Source organism: Hevea brasiliensis, unplaced genomic scaffold (genome assembly GCF_030052815.1).
Source record: "Hevea brasiliensis isolate MT/VB/25A 57/8 unplaced genomic scaffold, ASM3005281v1 Scaf152, whole genome shotgun sequence".
Taxonomy (NCBI): domain Eukaryota; kingdom Viridiplantae; phylum Streptophyta; class Magnoliopsida; order Malpighiales; family Euphorbiaceae; genus Hevea; species Hevea brasiliensis.
The window spans coordinates 102,220-119,897 of NW_026614644.1; the positions used below are offsets into that span (position 1 = coordinate 102,220).

The 17,678-nt window shown below is 34.5% G+C and overlaps 1 non-coding gene across 1 annotated transcript; it reads left to right on the forward strand.

Annotated features, from left to right (window-relative positions):
- The first annotated feature begins 12,920 nt into the window (after window positions 1-12,920).
- On the forward strand, window positions 12,921-13,028 carry LOC131176535 (small nucleolar RNA R71). Its single transcript, XR_009146562.1, has one exon. It is a non-coding gene; the product is annotated as a small nucleolar RNA R71 (small nucleolar RNA).
- The last annotated feature ends 4,650 nt before the right edge of the window (window positions 13,029-17,678 follow it).

Consider the following 17,678-nt stretch of genomic DNA (forward strand, 5'->3'; position numbering starts at 1 on the left):
ATTCACTATTAAATTATATAAAGATTTCTCTTTGACGTTTAAATAAGATATCTAATGCATAATGCATGGTTATTATTATTTAAAATTTTTATTTAATTAATTTATCATTACAATTTACAATATATCCTTATTTTTAATTGATATTATCAATGTTTATGACGATTGTTAAAACGTAAAAAATTAAAAGCCATATATCACACATGATTGGAAGACGGAGATGTTTAATCGCAAATAATAGTTTCCTGACTTATTAGACTTATCATTTATTTGACATTGTCGTTAGAATTATTGTCAAAAAAACATTTTTTAGATATATTAAGAAGATAATATAAAAAAATAATTTAAAATTAAATTAAATAAGTTTTATTATCTGTATGATTCATACAATGAAGTCGAAATCAATATTAAAATTGAAATAGAGTGGGATTGAAAATGAAATAGTAAATTCTTATTTATGTTTGATTTAATGCAAAATTATTTTTCAAAGTGTTTGATTGGTATATATAAATTACAGAATCGGAATTGAAAATAAAATGGTTAATTCTTATTTATGTTTGATTTATTGCAAAATTGCTTTTTAAGGTATTTAATTTGCATATATAAATCACATAATTGGAATCAAACTTATTTTTATATTTGATTGAAAATCAACTTAAAATTATTTTTATATTTTTTCTTTTTAATTTTAATTAATTATATGAAAATATAAAAATTTTCATATTTTTAATTATTGTAATTAATTCATTTTTAATTAATTATATGAACATATAGAAATAACATTTTCATTATTATAATTTCAAATTTTAATTTTAATTAATTATATGAAAATATAAAATGTTATTTTAAAAATTTTTATTTCGATAATAATATAAAAATATAAAAATTGAAACATCTGAAATTGAGTATTTAATCTTTAACAAGACAATCATTCTTATTTCTCTATTTTAATTTCTTAGGTTGAAAAGGGAAATGGTGATTTTCTTAGTTGTGGGATTTGGATTTCTTAGTTTGTGGGAATGAGAATGAAAAGCTGAATTCTCAACACCTACAAAAAGAATGAATCTTATTCCTTTCGGTTGTTGAATCAATTTTTGATGAACCAAATAAAATTTTATTAATAAGAATGCTAAAATAATAAAATAACTTTTTCTAATTCTTTAGCAATATTTAAAATGATAACTTTTTCCTTAAAAAATAATTTTGGTCATCAAACTTCAATATCAAATAGACTCTTATTATAAATGTCAACAATAACAATAATAATAAAATATTAGTAATTAATAATTATATTAATTAGATATAGCAATTAACGGAGGCATATGACATTTAATGACCTTGTTGAATTTATAGTCAACAAATATATATATATATATATATATATATATATATATATATATATGTGTGTGTGTGTGTGTGTGTGTGTGTGTGTGTGTGTGTGTAAAATTAAAAGCAAATCAATCATAGAATTACCTCTTGCCTAATTAATCTCAAGCAACTTTTAGTGGCCGGATCATGGTACTTAAAGGGATTTTATTTTATTTTATTTTTATCTTCCAGGTTCATCAAAGGGTTTGGTTTAAGTATCCATATCCTGTGAATTTTGCCATATCTTTGAATTGTAGTCTAGAACTTCTTTAGGCTTTGCTTTTTGACCTATAGAGGTTGATTCCAAAATTTGATCCTTTGGTCTGAAGTGGTTGAGCTCATGTAGATAGGCTATAATTTTCTTTCTAAGAAAAGTGGAGGTGTCTCTTATGGTGACAGACTTGAAATAAGTATAATATTCATAGATTGAATTTTAAGTCCAGAATATTCCTTCAAGATTTCTGAAGAAAGGACGATGCAGGATGAACAGTGAGCAGAATTCTTTACCATCGTCTGATGATCCATGCCATAGACCACGTTGATTGATGATCTTTTTTAAGTCATTGCATCATTGAGGGATTGGCTTGAACGATTCAAGAAAATTCCATATTATTTTTTTCTGGTTGCTCCTGTCATTTTGGAAATAGTATGTAGGAATGGTAGGGACTTCGAAACCAATGGCATAGAGAGTCATCATACACCCTAAAAACCATTTTCCTTCAAGTAGCAGGTTATCTAAGAGACTAAAACAAAAAACTGTGAGAAATGGAGCATCTGGATGAAATTGAGTATGGTTGTCTTTATGTTGTCTGAGGACATTGGATAAGTTTTGAAAATGAAACAGATGGTTTTTTGCAAATTCAATAATTTAGGACAGGGCCATTGTCGGTGTGCATCCAGGTGGAAATGTTTCTATTGCTGGAATGAGGAATTGAAGTATTTGAGCTTTAGAGGTGATGGAGGAGTCCACCATAAAGATGAAAGAAATTGTTTGAAGAGAAGTGAGTAAGGATATGTTTGGAGGCCTAGTGAAGAGATCTGGAATGAGATTGAGATGCTCTTTTATATGTTGGATAGTATAGTTGTATTTGTGAAACCAACTTTTGAGCCTCAATAGTTGTGGTTCTGGAAGAGTCTTATTTTTTAAATAGAGTACCTTTGGAAAAGATGAATTGTCCATCACTATCAGAAAATGATGGCCAATAAGATGAAATTCAAATTTTTTGATTCCATTCTTAATGGCTAGGATCTCTTTGTAAATCATGTGATAGTGTTTTTTAGACTCTTTGAATTGTCCACTTGCATGACCACAAATTTATCACTTTCCATCAAGTTCTTCAAGTAAAATAGCACTCTAATATTCATCACTCACATCAGTCTAAAGAATCTATCATGACCCAAACACTGGGCTGGACTAGCACTAGAACCTGGACGGGCATAAAACCCCTAAGGCTCGTAGTAAAAGATCCACGCTACTACTAATATATGCAGAGTTCTAGATTATAAATTTATAAAAAAGTTATAGTACAATTAAATAACTATTAATAAACCTACAAGAAAGAAGTCCCTATTTTTCCATAGAGGTGCTAGATAAGAGAAGTCAGCATGGAATTCTGCACAGGATGGCATGAGCAAGTCTTTGTATTTGGTAAATTCTTCTGAAACTTTAAACAATGAGAATAACTTTAGAACAGAGGTAAAGGTTTTAAAAAACCTTTTGTATTTTAAACCGTTAGAAAGGATTTGAAGATGTTGAGCTTGCTGGTAGACATCAAATCCTATCAATAAATCCTTATTAGGCAAAGTTATCCCAATCACTTTTGTTCATATAATACAGTCTAGAAAGTACTATATTCCAATGGGCCTTTTATTGATGAGGTTAGTGCAAAAAACTTTCCCATTTGAGGCTTTGAAATATTATGAATAGGGCATCCAGGCTTCATCAAGTAACACTGTAAGATTCATCATGCTTCTATGGGCAATAGTATTAAGAAAACCAATGATAGGAATTGGTCTCTCATATTTAGAAGGTAGTACATGAATATGTACCAATGGAATTGAAATTAAAGGTTGTACTAGATGGCATGATTAAAGAGTATTGATATTGAGATATTTGAAATCATCTTCCAATGAAGACTTTTCTTAGTCTGAGAGGATTTCTTCTAAGGTAAAGATAGTTTCTTGATGCGTCCCAACCGCAAGTGCACGGGTCGTACAAGTAGTATAGAAAAATATCGATCCCACGAGGAGTTGTGTTAATGATTGAATTTTCGATATAAAAGTTGACTAAATTGAAGTATTTATGAAATTAAAATAATGAATTAATGGGTAATGGAGTACGAAATCTAAATGTGCAAATTTAATATTCTATTCAACAATGTATTAATTAAACTAAAATTGCATCAAATTGAAATAAGCAAGTTCAAATATGGCAATATTTAAAATGGCAAATGATTAAATTCGATTAGAAATTAACAATGGTAAAAAGGCGATTCCGGAGTTCGGGATTTCATATTCAAGCTATTTTGGGATTTTCCCTAGCTAGCCCAATCCATGAAATTTATGGGTTTAAAGGAGATTAATTCTAAAATCCTTTGAAAACTCTTTCGAGTGAGACAAAGAGTGCCTTAATTAACTTAATCCTACTTTCGTGGAGTTAAAATTAACCAAGACCCATTAGGTTCTTTAATCAATCTATTAAAACCCTCTTAACCCTTAGTCTATTTCTAGATCTAAGTTAATTAAGTCCAATTTCTTGATTAACTATCACTTGGTTTTCTCCTTTCGGTGCTTCAACCAAGGATTAAGAACATAACTTAATGGGGCCCTTCATTAAGCATGTGAATAAGCACACAAGAAATGGATTAAACCTCATAAATTCATTAAATTGGGACTAACCCAGTTCAAATCCACAAAAATAACTAAAATATTACATCCCTTACTCCAGAATCAAAAGTAAACTACTCACTATCCATAATGCTTACAAGATATGATGAGTTTAAATGGAAATAAAGCTTTAATCTAAGCTAAGAAGTAAGAAATTAAACACTAGAAATGTAGAAAAATGTAAAGGAAGGAAGAAATCTGCAAATCTTGGTTAAAAATGGTGTGGAATGTGAAAATGACTCCTCAAATTCTGCCTCTCTTCTCCTCTTCTTCTTTTCTCCTTGCCTCCTTTCTAAAATGAGAAAATGGGACTATTTATAGCATTTTTCTGACATGGAGCCCTAAAATGGTATGTTCTAGGAGGAATTATTTGAGGGAATCTCCTGCAGCTCATTAATGAACTCTTCATGGGATCGCATAAGTGGATGCATAAGTTATGCACCCCTTATGCTGATTTCACCGGTTACAGGTCACTTATGCGGTTTGCATGACTTAGTGCATAGGTTATGCACAATTTCGTGAATGTGCATAAGGGAGGCGAGAATGTGCATAAGCTATGCACTCCTTATGCACATTTCGGCCGGTTCGAAGTGATCTTTCTCCTTATGCAGATCTGCATAGCTTATGCGGCAAGTTATGCACAGTTTAGTCAATGCATATTTCAGCTTGAAAACTTGTTTTTGACATCTTTTTGCTGTAGAAGACACTCCTCAATGGCAAAATTCTCTTTAGTCCTTCAAAAACACCATTTTTCCTACAAAACAAAGTAAAAATTACAAATTAATCCAAAATTGACAATTATGGAAAACTAACTAAATAACTAATGAAATTAGCTAAAAGTGACTAATAATCAAATAAAATAGCTATGAAATTAAACCTAAATGATTATGCAAAATGTATGCATCAAATACCCCCAAACTCAAGCTTTTGCTTGTCCTCAAGCAAACTTTAAAATGTGGTGCAAAGTTTTTAAGGGTGCCTTATCCAAAGAGTTATGAAAATCACTCATTAAGGTAACTTAACACACCTTTAGCCATACCAACAATCCATATACCCATCCTTCAAAATGCAAAGAATTTAATGCTTATCCAAGCTTTCACCGCTTAGCCATCAAGTCAATTATCATTCAAATCCCCAAACCAACTAATCAAAAGAGAGAGTCATGCTCAAAAGGAATTCTAGGACAATTGATAACCAAAGTATCTCAACATGGAATGATAGAATTGAATGAATAGATGAATAGTTTTCCAATCCCATAGGCAAATTCCCTACTCCTATCTCCACTAATGTAGCAAGTACTATCAAGAGATCAAAGGTCTTTTTAGGGATTTAATGAGGCCATGGGGTTTAAAATGAGGCTAAGAAGAAAGATGGGTAAAAAGTATTCAAAGCATGAGAATATTTTCAATTTTTAAACATAAGGTACACTTTATTATATATATATATGTATTTTTTATATATATGGGAGAGAAGAATACACAATGAGAATTGTCAAGTGCTAGCATAGTTTACAAAACACATAAAAATGGAGGGACATTTTGATACTTTAACTTGTATTTTGTATTTTTCTTTTGATGATTGTCCCTAAAATTGCCACCCCCAAACTCATTTCTTTTGATACTTTGGGTGGATTTCTTTCATTTTGAATGGCAATAGTGAAAAGCACATATACTAGCACTTTTACAAGGTGACAAGTATTTCTTCTCCCTTTTATTGTATTTTTATTTTTTTTATTTTATGTACCTAATATTATGAATAATTATTCTCATGAAAAGGGTTGGAGTGTTTGGTTCATTGGCTAGGTAGTAATAAGGGTTTCAAGAAAAATTAGGGACAAAAAGGCTCAAAGGGGTTTGCAAGGATAAATTTTAGTTGGGAAAAAGGGCCAAAGGTTTAAAATGAGAAGGTTTAAATCAAAGAATGCCTAATCATCTCTCTTTTCAAGTACAAGCTGGTATTTCGCCTTGAAAGGTTTAGAAAATTTGTTCTAGGATTGGTGAGACATCATTTGACTACCTTATATCCAATAATTCCCTCTAAACACTTCCATCTCCAAATGACTAGTTGGGTGGCTTTTTGGCTAAGAAGATATAGGCAAGGGATAGACACTTCAAAACCTTGCACCTTTTAGGAAACTTTCAATCCACAAACCCAACTAAAAGGTGAGTCAAATCACTTTCATAGGCACATTTTCAATACTCAAGGGATTTGGCAAAAGATTTTAATGCATGGTGTATGATTCCTAAAATGAGTAATACATGAACTAAATGGAGGAAGCCTATTTGTATGCAATTTGTACAATTTCTAAGTGATGTATAATGTGTGTGTAAATGTGTAATGAATATGTATGTATGGATGTATATGTAAAATATTTACAATATATGTAAATGAAATGGGATGAGATGCTCTTATACTCAAAATGTGAAAAATAAAGCTAAAAATCAAAATGTGCACCCCCAAACTCAAAATTAGACATTGTCCTCAATGTCTCAAACAGTAGATATCCAAAACTCAAAGCAAATAATATTGACCAGAATTGTAAAAATAAGAACAAAAGAAAGAGTTACAGTATGAGAATTCAAGTTAAAGGGATGCATAAGAGGTCGCATGGGTTATGCGAGTTAAGTCTTGCAACATGTGCATAGGTAAGGTGCATAAGCCATGCGGTGCTGCATAAGAGGCAATAGATGTTGCATAGGCTATGCAGGACAGTTGCATAAGGGAAATACAACCTGTGCAGTTCTGCAGAAGTAGCAGAAAGAGTTGCACAGGCTATGCAAAGGTTATGCATGAGGAAATTCATAGCTGTGCAGTGTATACAAAGCTGCATGGGAATTGGCAAGGAAATGTACAACCAGCAGTAAAAGTATGGAAATATAGACAGAGTATGGGCAAATATGTACAAAAAGGCAATAAGTGCAATAAAAATCAAAGAGGACTAATGTAATAGCTATTCAATAAAACTTCAAAAGAAACAGAATTTAAAAGAAACTAATTCAGAACAAAGCAACAAAATCCAAAACAAAGTATAAATGTTTGAACATATTTACAAAGAAAAGGTCCTACAAGATTGAACAAAAGTAAACTAAACACTAATCTATGTCTATTGTTTTTCCTTTGTCCAAGGATGTTGCTAAGGGTCGGGTGGCTGCTGCCGGCTGTCGAAATGATTGTGAATGAGGAGGTGATGGAGGTGGGTGTGGCATGCCCGAAACATCATGAGTTGCTTCACCATCTCCTTGATTCTTCTGTTTGTCCTGGTTTCCATGACAAGGTCAAATAGTTGATCATGGCGATCCTTTAGTGTATCAAGACCATCACAAGCTTCCTATCCACAAAGTAGATATCATCACTAAGCCCGCGAGGTAGGTGAATAAGGCTTTAGTGTTGAATGGAGGAGGTCTTGTGGATGAGGTAGGTTCATTTGTAGGAGGAATGGGTGGCAGAGGTAGCTGGAGTGTCTGAGTAGGTGAGGGGGTGGGGTAGGGGTAGTAGGGTGCTGTGGGACTGGTGTGAAAGGTTGGGTTTCTGGTTGTGCAATAGGCTCAGTTTCTGCTGCAGGGTGGCCAGTATCATCAAAATATGATAAATGAAACCCTGTTTTGGTTAAGTGTGCAGTATCAAAATAGGAAGTGTCCTCAAGTGCTGGGATTGAGTGCTCTGCAGGATTAAAGCCAAAATGCTTGGCTATGACAGTAATGAGCCCACCCAAAACAATGTCACCAATGGATTTGGTGGCAATATGCAGCACATGTTCGCAAAAGAAGTAACCTGGAGACACCTTAACTTTGTGAAATGCACACCATAACATAAATAGTTCAGATTTGCCCACGACACGGAACTAGTCCCTGCCCAATATGGTGCTAGCCATCAACCTATGAATAAACCTAAGTGCAGGGTCAAGGATTTGGGATGTTTTGGACCTACCACAGAGAAGGTTTGGGGTTGGTTTGTTATGATTCTCCAAAATTGGGCAGGATTCCAGATGCCCTTATTGGCTACCTCTACTCCAGTATGTGGCACTCTAAAGAACCCATCAATTGCAAAACCAAAAATGCTATGAAATTGATCCAATGATGACTCTCTATTTTGCCCCAAGCATCTAAATGTCATAATTGGCTTATGGTCTACATCATGCAAGTTGAGGGTAGCAGAGAATGAAGAAATAAACTCCAAAACTAGAATTGGATAAACTACCTCTTGCTTATGCACAAATTACATCCAACCCATACCACAAGAAATGCAACTACATTATCAAATAAACCCATAGATTGTAGAGCATCAATGATATATACCTAGTAGGTTGTACCCTTCTATCTTTGAGTCTTTTGAAAGCGGCTTTTGAATTGTATCGAGGAGAGGCCAGGGTAGCTTTGATACAAATGGGGTTCTTTGAAATTGTCTTTCTTTGGAAGAAGGTGTAGAGGTGGAGCTTTTGGCTTTTTAGGAGGTGGCTCAAAATGGGGTGGAGTGGGTCTTTGCGTTTGGACAGAGGAGGAGCGAGAGGACATGGGTCGCGCAGTTTGGATCGGATTTTGCGTTTGTATGTTGTTGATGGAGGTGGTGGTGGTGTCGTTTGTGGTGGAGGATTGGAAGGGGATGTATCGAAGACAATGGAGAGACTTGAGAGGAGGCGGGCGGGAATGTGGAGGAATCCATGGTCGATTGGAGAAGAGATAGGAAATGAAAATGTAGGGGATTTAGGGTTTCGTGATGAGAGCGATGGAGAAAATGGGAGAGACGGCGAGAATGCCGGAAAGAATGAAGGTTGAAAGGCGGTCGTGGGGTTCAAGAGTCGGAAGTGGAGGTGGTGGGAATGGTCTTTGCTGAAAATGAATTTGAATCGGGTTGTAGGAGACTGCATAAGGGGAAAATGATTTATGCATAACCTGTGCGTGTTTCAAAAGGATTTATATTTCAGAAAAGTGCTTATGCACAAGTGCATAGGTTATGCACTGTCCTTATGCATGTTTCGGTGACCCTGAAATGGTGAGGAGCGAAGTCATGCGGGAGTGCATAAGTTATGCACTCCCCTTATGCATCTCTCGGCAAGAATGGTTTTTCAGAAACTTGGGTCATGCAGATGTGCATAAGCTATGCACTCGCTTATGCACTCGCGCAATTTTTTGAATTTTGGTTGGTGGTCATGCGAAGTGCATAAGCTATGCACTCGCTTATGCACTCTGCGGTAGGTTTTGAAATTGAATTTTGGTTATGCAGAAGTGCATAGGCTATGCACATTGCTTATGCAGGTCTCGGCAACTTTTGGGATTTTCTGTTTTCTGGTTATGCAGGAGTGCATAGGTTATGCACTCTGCTTATGCACTCTTCGGCTGAATTGATTTTTGGAGATCTTGGTTATGCAGAAGTGCATAACTTATGCACCTTCCTTATGCATCCCTCGGCAAGGTTGATTTTTTTCTGGGTTTCTGGTCATGCAGAAGTGCATAGGTTATGCACTCTGCTTATGCAACCTTCGGCAGAATTGGAGCTTTGGATTTTTGGTTATGCAGAAGTGCATAGCTTATGCACCTTCCTTATGCAAACTTCGGCAGAGAGAGAAAATGAAGGATTTGAAGTTATGCAAATGTGCATAAGTCATGCACTCACCTTATGCAAGTTTTGACAGATATGAAATTTGACAAAATGAGGTTATGCAGAGTTGCATAAGCTATGCACTCTGCTTATGCACTTGCAATAAAGGTGAAAAATGGCAAGAATTTTGGTCATGCAGGATTGCATAAGCTATGCAGTTGCTTATGCACAAATTCAACAAGATCAAGAATGCAATAGAACATGGATTGCAAGTGTGAAAGATACCCTGGAATGATGAAATATAATTCTATGAAGCACAAACCATGAGAAATTTTCATCAAAAACACATCAATATATTCAAAGTTCATAAAAAGTGCATCACACAAGCATGTAAAAATGGATCCTACATAAAAGACCTTTGAGAACTATGCCATTTTAAGACAAATTTTGCAAATCAACATTTAGCACATAAAACTCCATAAAATTTGCATGAAGTTGCATCTAACCACAAATGAGAAATGAAATCTCCAAGATTTGCCAAGAAAATGCAGCATTTCTACTTTGAATCCTACAACCCAAAGAAGCTCAAAACTGCAAAAATGACTCACTTACCACCATAATATCATTATAAGCACAAATATTAGAAAATTACCCACCCAACCTCACCAAAAACACAAGTGATCTGCTGCAGATTCTATTTTTCTGTTCTGCAGAATATACTTTTCCTCTGCAATAACTGATTGCAGCTTTCAGATTCACTAACCTTCCTCCATTTAAATACATCCAACCTCATCAAAAACATGAGCCATTTCTTTGCAGACACCCTTTTTTCTGCAGATTTTATTTTTCCTCTGCATGAACTAGATTGCGGCTCTGCACAGTTATGCAAAGCTTATCAGTTCTTTTGAAGGACAAAATTTTCCAAGTTAAGAATTACTTCCCCAACAGTTCACCAGCCTTTCTTCATTGATATACATCTACAAGGGACAAGATTTAATAATGTCAAAAATTGAATTTGAGGAAATTTAAGATAAAAACAAAATTAATGAAAATGAAAGTAAATCAACAAAAGCAAAATAAAAGGACTTGGGATGCCTCCCAAGAGTGCTAATTTATAGTCCTTAACTAGACTCTTTTCATGTTTCATGGTGGCTGAAATTGGAATTTGTTGCCTCTGTTTCCAATAGGTGCTTCAATGAATCTATACTTCATTTTCTTTCCATCACATGAGAAGATCCTTGTTGCTTTGTCTAAAAATCTGACCATTTCTTTCTTGACAACCTTTGGTGCATCTTTTTCTTTGAGAGATGGTTGCTTTACTTCACTTTTCTCCACTTCCTCAACTTGAAAGATTGGTGCCATAGGACAAGGTGGATTACTATTCAAATCTTGTGCAAATGCAGCCTCTTTTGGATTTTCATCATTGATACTCCCTTCATGGATAAGACAACTTTCAAGAGAAGCCTTCGGATAGCTCTTTCTAAAGTGCTCTTTTACTAACTCATCAACTATATCAATTCTCAAACAAGAGTCTACATCTTCATGTTGCTTCTTCTTATCATTGCCAATATTGAAGACTAACGATCCTCTCAGATTCTAAGAGTAAGCTTTTCACCTTTCACGTCAATCAAAGCACCAGTGTAGCTGTGAAAGGCCTCCCCAAAATGATTGGCATATGAGAATCCTCTTCCATGTCCAAAATGACAAAGTCAACTGGGATGTAAAATTTTCCAACCTTCAGTGGTATATTTTCCAAGATCCCTTCTGGATATTTAATTGATCTGTCTGCCAACTGAAGAGAAATGTGGGTTGGCTTAAGATCTCCCATGTTAAGCTTCTCATAGATGGAGAGGGGCATAAGGCTTACACTAGCCCCTAAATCACATAAAGCTTTTATAGAACATGATTCCCCAATATGGCATGGAATTGAAAAACTCCCTGGATCCTTGAGCTTTGGAGGAAGTTTCCTTTGAAGGATAGCACTGCATTCCTCAGTTAAGGCTACAGTCTCATAATCTTCAAGTCTTCTTTTGTTTGAGAGAATTTCTTTCAAAAACTTAGCATAAGAAGGCATTTGGGAAAGAGCATCGATAAAAGGCACATTTATATATAGCTTCTTCAAAACCTCTAAGAACTTCCCAAATTGCTTATCAAGCTTGGCTTTTTGAAATCTCTGTGGAAAGGGAAGCTGTGGCTTGTAAGGCTCTGGAGGTATATATTTCTCTTCTTTCTCTCCAACCTCCTCTTTACCTTTTCTTGCACTCCCTTTTCCACTCTTTTGTTTTTCATCTCCCTCAAAATCTTCCTCATTTTCTCTCTTTTCAACTTTTTCACTCTTCTCATTATGCACTATTTTACCACTCCTCAGTGTGATGGCATGACATTGCTCCCTTGGATTTTCTGTTTGACTAGGAAGTTTCCCCATAGAATTGGTACTTGATGAGCATGCTTGTTGTGCAATCTGATTTTCCAGATCCTATTGTGTGTTTGCATTTGTTCCACTTGCTTTCATCTCTCTCAACTCTTCATCACGCTTAATTTGATTAGCAAGAATTTGTTGTAATAAAGCCTGTGGTGGAACTTTGTTCTTCTTTGTCTTGGTAAAGGTGCGATTTGCATTCTTTTCTTTGAAAACTAGGTGGTGGTTGCCTAGGTTGTTGGTATTGATGCTCTTGTTGTTGTGATGGAAAGTTACGAGTTGAAGCTTGATTTTGCTGATTCTCCCATGAAAAATTGGGATGATTCCTCCAAGCATATGAAGGATAATCTACTCCACGACTCATTGTTCATACGCATAAGTAACTTGTTGAGAACTTCCAGAGCATGATGATGAACCGACTAGCATACTTAAATCCTCCATTTTCTTAGCAAGGACATTAGTGAGTGCATCAAATTTGGCATTGATCATGTTGAATGGATCAAGCTCATACATTCCAAACAACTTGCCTTTTTGAGTTGGAGTTGACCCTCTTGGATTACTCCATAGATGACTGTTTTTTGCTAATTTCTCTAATAACTCATAAGCTTCATCTTCATGCTTAATGATGAATTACCCTCCAGTTTGAGCATCAATGATTCCTCTGATAGCAGGAGTGACATTTGTGTAAAAATTCTGGTTTATCATCCATTTAGGAATGGCATGATGTGGACATTGTCTCTCCAACTCCTTCCATCTCATCCATGACTCATAAAGAGTCTCATCTTCTCTTGGTCTAAAAGAAATCATTTGATTACTCTACTCTTGAGTTTTTCCATGTGGAAAGTATTTGGAAAGAAATGCATCAGTGAGCTGATCCAAATTTGGAATTGAGTTGTGAGTTAAAGAATCAAGCCATTACAATTCTCTATCTTTCAAAGAGAATGGAAACAATTTTAGCCTTCTTTGCATCATCAGATACTCCAGGTTGTTTTTGCATGTCACAAATCATAGCAAACTTCTTCAGATGTGTGTGTGGATTTTCAGAAGGATGTCCTCCAAATTGAGAATTCTGAATCATTTGAAGAACTCCAAAATCCATCTTGTAACTATTTGCATCAATCCTTGGTCTTGCTATGCTCTCTCTCAAATCATCAAAACGTGGAAAAGCATGATCCATCATACTTCCCCTAGGCACGTTTGCATTAACAACTTCTTCTCCTTGGGCTTCATTTTCATTGTTTTGACCATTTCCAGCATTACCAACACCAATTCTAATTCTTTCATCAGCCATATCTGCTTCAATTTTGGTTTCTCTCAAAGCTTCCTTCCTTTTTCTGGTTTCTTTCTTGTTGGCCTTACAAAATTTCTCTATTTCAGGATTGAACAATAAGGATGTATCACTTGAGCTTCTAGCTCTTCTCATAAAAGATTAAAAGTACCTGAAAAAGAACAAACAAACACAAAATGAAAATATAACAAAAATAAAACTAAAAACAACTAAAATAATCAAGAATTCAATCTTAAACAAACAACTCCCCGGCAACGGCGCCAAAAACTTGATGCGTCCCAACCGCAAGTGCACGGGTCATACAAGTAGTATAGAAAAATATCGATCCCACGAGGAGTTGTGTTAATGATTGAATTTTCGATATAAAAGTTGACTAAATTGAAGTATTTATGAAATTAAAATAATGAATTAATGGGTAATGGAGTACGAAATCTAAATGTGCAAATTTAATATTCTATTCAACAATGTATTAATTAAACTAAAATTGCATCAAATTGAAATAAGCAAGTTCAAATATGGCAATATTTAAAATGGCAAATGATTAAATTCGATTAGAAATTAACAATGGTAAAAAGGCGATTCCGGAGTTCGAGATTTCATATTCAAGTTATTTTGGGATTTTCCCTAGCTAGCCCAATCCATGAAATTTATGGGTTTAAAGGAGATTAATTCTAAAATCCTTTGAAAACTCTTTCGAGTGAGACAAAGAGTGCCTTAATTAACTTAATCCTACTTTCGTGGAGTTAAAATTAACCAAGACCCATTAGGTTCTTTAATCAATCTATTAAAATCCTCTTAACCCTTAGTCTATTTCTAGATCTAAGTTAATTAAGTCCAATTTCTTGATTAACTATCACTTGGTTTTCTCCTTTCGGTGCTTCAACCAAGGATTAAGAACATAACTTAATGGGGCCCTTCATTAAGCATGTGAATAAGCACACAAGAAATGGATTAAACCTCATAAATTCATTAAATTGGGACTAACCCAGTTCAAATCCACAAAAATAACTAAAATATTACATCCCTTACTCCAATCAAAAGTAAACTACTCACTATCCATAATGCTTACAAGATATGATGAGTTTAAATGGAAATAAAGCTTTAATCTAAGCTAAGAAGTAAGAAATTAAACACTAGAAATGTAGAAAAATGTAAAGGAAGGAAGAAATCTACAAATCTTGGTTAAAAAATGGTGTGGAATGTGAAAATGACTCCTCAAATTCTGCCTCTCTTCTCCACTTCTTCTTTTCTCCTTGCCTCCTTTCTAAAATGAGAAAATGGGACTATTTATAGCATTTTTCTGACATGGAGCCCTAAAATGGTATGTTCTAGGAGGAATTATTTGAGGAATCTCACCTTGACTCATTAATGAACTCTTCATGGATTGCATAAGTGGTGCATAAGTTATGCGATCCCTTATGCTGATTTCGCTGGTTACAGGTCACTTATGCGGTTGCATGACTTGGTGCATAGGTTATGCACAATTTCGTGAATGTGCATAAGGGAGGCGAGAATGTGCATAAGCTATGCGATCTCCTTATGCACATTTACTGGATTCGAACAGTGATCTTTCTCCTTATGCAGATCTGCATAGCTTATGCGACAAGTTATGCACAGTTTAGTCAATGCATATTTCAGCTTGAAAACTTGTTTTTGACATCTTTTTGCTGTAGAAGACACTCCTCAATGGCAAAATTCTCTTTAGTCCTTCAAAAACACCATTTTTCCTACAAAACAAAGTAAAAATTACAAATTAATCCAAAATTGACAATTATGGAAAACTAACTAAATAACTAATGAAATTAGCTAAAAGTGACTAATAATCAAATAAAATAGCTATGAAATTAAACCTAAATGATTATGCAAAATGTATGCATCATTTCTTCATCAGCTTCTTCTTGTTTCTAAAATAAGGATTCAATGTCGGCATTTTCTAGGTATAAATTTGTATTTTGGTGAATTTGGTGGATTAATTTTACTTCTTGTTTGGGCCTTTAAGGGCATTCTTTGGAGAAATGCCCCTTTTTCCCACAAATAAAGCATATGTCTGCTTTGAACTTTTTTTCCCTAGTCAACTTTTTCTTAAAAAATTAAATAGATTTCCCTTTCTTTCTTTATTTGCCATCATTGATTTTGTAAAGCTTTAAATGCTTCTTCTTTTTAGATTTGCAGGTACAATTCTTTTCTTTGCATTTGATTGAAAGATACGACTTGCTGCACATTTTTCGCAAAGATTTATTATTGTCAAGCATATCACTCAGAAAACGTTACTAATCACACATTTTTTCAAGAGTGGCTAGTGTCATTGATGAATTTCTCCTAGAGCTATCTGAGTCATATCTTTATGAGTTGCCAAGATTGATTGTTGTAATTCAAGCTGTAATTATTTTGGCAAAGAAGCAATATAAATGTATCTCAAGTTGATATCATTATATCCATTCAATGGATAGTGTCTCTGAAACATCATTTGATAATGAAAATCTATATCTTTCTTCTTTAAAGAATAACATTTCATCTCAAAGTATTCTTATTGCACGTGTCTATTGTGGAGTGTGTAGTCTGCAATGAATTCCTCATTGAGAGCATTTATAACTCCTATGATTGATGCTTGATAAAACAGGAGATGCTTATAATCTTTAAGACTTTGGAACCATTATCTTAATGATCCAATGAATCTATAGGAGAATTCTTTTAAGACACTCAATAATTCTACATCTGGTTTGGACATTTGGAGATCAAGCCAGGCATGGAATTTCATCATTTTGTCCCTCTATTTGGCTGGAGGAATATTATCGAGAGTGAACCAAGGACTAAAAGTTGACCTAGAGAGGACCTTATATAGATTTTCTCCATCATGAGTATCAGTTAGTTGCTCTACATGAGATTATATAATCCCACCATTAGAGCCTATTAAAGTTGCGATTAGCAAGTTTGTGATATTTGCCAGATCCTTTTTAGAATCATCTTCTGATAAGAAGTTTGTCTTATTAATTAAAAGACTAGTTGAAATTGCCATTTGTTGGAAAAGAGAGTCAATAGGTACTTGTTGTTTGTCTTTTTTGGGTTTAATTTTATCTTCCTCCATAGACTCTGAGGATGAGGTGCTTTTGGAAGGTTGAGCAGTAGATAAGGAAGGCTGAGCTTTTGGTTTAGGCTTTTATTAGAAAGGATTATGAAATGGTGTTTGAGGATAAAGGTTTTTATGGTAGAATGACTTATTAGTAGAATATGGATAAAATGAAGAAAAATGATTAAAATCAATGGGGGGGAAGAAATAGGTTATGATCATGGGTAAATGGTGTTTATTTCTTTTTGGCTAAATTAGCTTTAATCTTAGCAATTTGAGCTTTTGGCTTTTTGATTTCTGACTCCTTTTGATCACATTCATAACTAAACCTTTTCTGCTGAAGTAAGACTCTATGGTCTTTATCAAGTTGATTGACCCTGGACTGAAGATCGATATAAAGCTTGTTGACTTGGGCTGACAAATTATTAACTTTTGTTTTAGTCAATTAAGCTTAACCGACTATCAGATCCATTAGTCAATTTTTTTTTAGGAAAGCGTTTTGAGCCTTAGCATTCAAAGTTTGCCAATTTAGTACTTCTTCAGCATTAGTTAATGGCTTAGGCTATCTGTCTGGGCTAACAACAGCTGTTTGAATAAATGGCTTAGATGTAAGCTATTGTGTCGGGTCCATCCAGTCTTTGAGTAGCGAAAAGTTTGATTTATACACATCTTCTTATGAGAATATCATACAGGGTTGTACAAAAGGAAGTACTGGAGGTGGTGAAAATGGAAACTTTTCTCTTTCTCCCTTTCTTTTCTTAAGATTTCTAACGCCAGTTCATAGATTGGTAAAGGGATTTTTCTTTGAACATCCTTATAAATATCAATCCAGGGTCTTGAGTTTGGAGAGGAGTCCCTTCTAGCTCTTAGAGTTTTACAAGGAGAATTTTGCTTCTTTTTCCCCCTCTTGCGACTAAGATAATTATCATCATCATTATCATCATCCCAGTGTTCTAGATGACAATTACACCCTTCATTGCACATTCTTAATCATGGAGCATCCTAGATGAAATGTCTGTGGATTTTTTCTGCATAGACTGGCCATCCATTTGCCTTAAAGGAATGAATAGAAATCTTTTCTCTTGCCTCTTGAACTAGAGAGATAATCATGGTTTGAA